Source organism: Ziziphus jujuba, chromosome 2 (genome assembly GCF_031755915.1).
Source record: "Ziziphus jujuba cultivar Dongzao chromosome 2, ASM3175591v1".
In the NCBI taxonomy this organism is placed as follows: Eukaryota; Viridiplantae; Streptophyta; class Magnoliopsida; order Rosales; family Rhamnaceae; genus Ziziphus; species Ziziphus jujuba.
The window spans coordinates 516,276-518,794 of record NC_083380.1 but is presented as its reverse complement, the minus strand read 5'-3'; the positions used below and the strand labels follow the sequence as shown (position 1 = coordinate 518,794).

The following is a 2,519-nucleotide window of genomic DNA, read 5'->3' as shown; positions in this document are numbered from 1 at the left end:
TGTTTGGTCAAAAGAGTCCTCTGAATATTATGTTCTTGGAATAGTGATCAATTTCTATACTTTCACAAATATGAATAGAGAAAAAAGGATAGGCTCATTACATTAAAAAAAAAACTAGGGAGCTTCCGCCATACATAAGTAATTGGGCATGAGAGCCAAATGAATCGAAAGATTCACGTTTGGTTCGGGAAGGGATCGTGGAAGTTTTGAAATGAATGGAAAGATAATCTACTTTCATTAAGAGATTTATTAGATAATAAAAAACATGGGATCTTGAAGATTGTTCAAAATTTAGAAGAACTATGTGGGGGGGGCGTAGAACGGCCGGAAAAAGCCCGTCCTACTTGTGGAAAGTATAAATGGAAGCGGAGCAGTTTCGAGCGAATGGATATTCTAAAATAGAACGAGAAAAATAAAATTTGATTAATTCAACTTATAAAACCTTGGAACAATTAGAAAATTACAAAAATGAAGCCCTTCATTTTGAACAACAAAAAGCTATTAATCAAGTTCGACAACGGATTTTCCAACAAGCCTTACAAAGAGCTCTAGGAACTTTGAATAGTTGTTTGAACACCAAGTTACATTTATGTACCATCAATACTAATATTGGGATGTTTGGAATGATGAAAGAAATAAAGGATTAGTCTTTCTACTGTAGGCATTATTTTTCTTTCAAACAAAAATAAAGAATTAAGAAATACTCATGGTAATTATTCGAGCAGATGAAATTAGTAACATTATTTGTGAACATATTGAACAATATAATAGAGAAGTAAAGATTTTAAATACTGTAAAGATTTTAAATACTGATACTATACTCCAAGTAGGTGACGACATTACTCATATTTATGGTCTTGATGATGTAATGGCAGGGGAATAAGTAGAATTTGAAGAAGGTACGATAGGCATTGCTCTGAATTTGGAATCAAATAATGTTGGTGTTGTATTAATGGGTGATGGTTTGATGATACAAGAGGGAAGTTCTGTAAAAGCAACAAGAAGAATTACTCAGATACCTATAAGTGAGGCTTTTTTGGGCTATGTTATAAATGCTCTAGCTAAACTTATTGATGGTCGAGGTGAAATTTCAGCTTCTGAATCCCGGTTAATTGAATCTCCTGCCCTGAGTATTATTTTGAGACGTTCGGTAGATGAGCCTCTTCAAACAGGAATTATTGCTATTGATTCGATGATTCCTATAGGATGTGGTCAGCGAGAATTGATTATTAGGGATAGGAAAACTGGTAAAACAGCAGTAGCCACGTATATGATTCTCAATCAACAAAGGACAAAATGTAATATGCATTTATGTAGCTATTAGTCAAAAAGCATCTTCTGTGGCTCAGGTGGTGACTGCTTTGCAGGAAAGAGGAGCAATGGATTACACTTGTGGTAGCTGAAACAGCCGATTCTCCAACTACATTACAATACCTCGCTCCTTATATAAGAGCTGCTCTGGCTGAATATTTTATGTACTATGAATAATACACTTCAATTATTTATGATGATCTCTCAAAATAAGCACAAGCTTATCGTCAAATTTCTCCTTTATTACGCAAACTGCTAGGCCGAGAAGCTTATCTGGGAGATGTTTTTTATTTGCATTCACGCCTTTTGGGAAGAGCTGCTAAATCAAGTTCTCATTTAGGTGAAGGAAGTATGATTGCTTTACCAATAGTTGAGACTCAATCGGGAGATGTTTCGGCTTATATTCCTACTAATGTAATTTCCATTATAGAAGGATAAATATTCTTATTTGTTGATCTATTCAATGTCGTAATCAAAGTTGCTATTAATGTGGGTATTTCTGTATCTAGAGCAGAGTCTGCAGCTCAAATTAAAGCCATGAAACAAGTAGCTGGAAATCAAAATTGGAATTGGTGCAATTCGCAAAATTAGAAGCCTTTGCACAATTTGCTTCTGATCTAGATAAAGCTATTCAGAATCAATTGGCAAAAGGTCAACGATTACGTGAGTTGTTCAAACAATCTCAATCAACCCCTCTGAGATAGAAGAACGGATGATGATTATTTATATTGGAACCAATGATTATCTTGATTCATTACAAATTGGAAAGATAAGGAAATTTCTCATTGAGTTACTTACTTAAAAATGAATAAACTTCAGTTCCAAGAAATCATAGCTTCTACCACGACATTTACTGAGGAAGCAGAAGCCTTTTTGAAAGAAGCTATTCAGGAAAAACTGGAAAGTTTTCTACTTCAGGAACAAGTATAAAGAAAATAAATTAATCACTTTTAATTTTTATCATTCTTAATTCAATATTAATTTAATACTAATTTTAAATTTTAATACTACTTTTAATAATAATAATTAAATTATATACTTTTTCTATTATATAATTAATAATTATATAAGTATTTAAATTATTTTAAAATAAAATATAAAAAAATTATTAAATATAAAAGTTTTTGTTTTTTGTAATAATTATTTTCTACAATAATATAGAAATAATACTATATTACATTTCTATATTAAAAATAATATTAATATTA

General features: G+C 31.3%; 1 pseudogene; it reads left to right on the top strand.

The window, feature by feature from the left end:
• Positions 1-706: 706 nt before the first annotated feature.
• Positions 707-2,241, top strand: LOC125422442 (ATP synthase subunit alpha, chloroplastic-like; annotated as a pseudogene).
• The last annotated feature ends 278 nt before the right edge of the window (positions 2,242-2,519 follow it).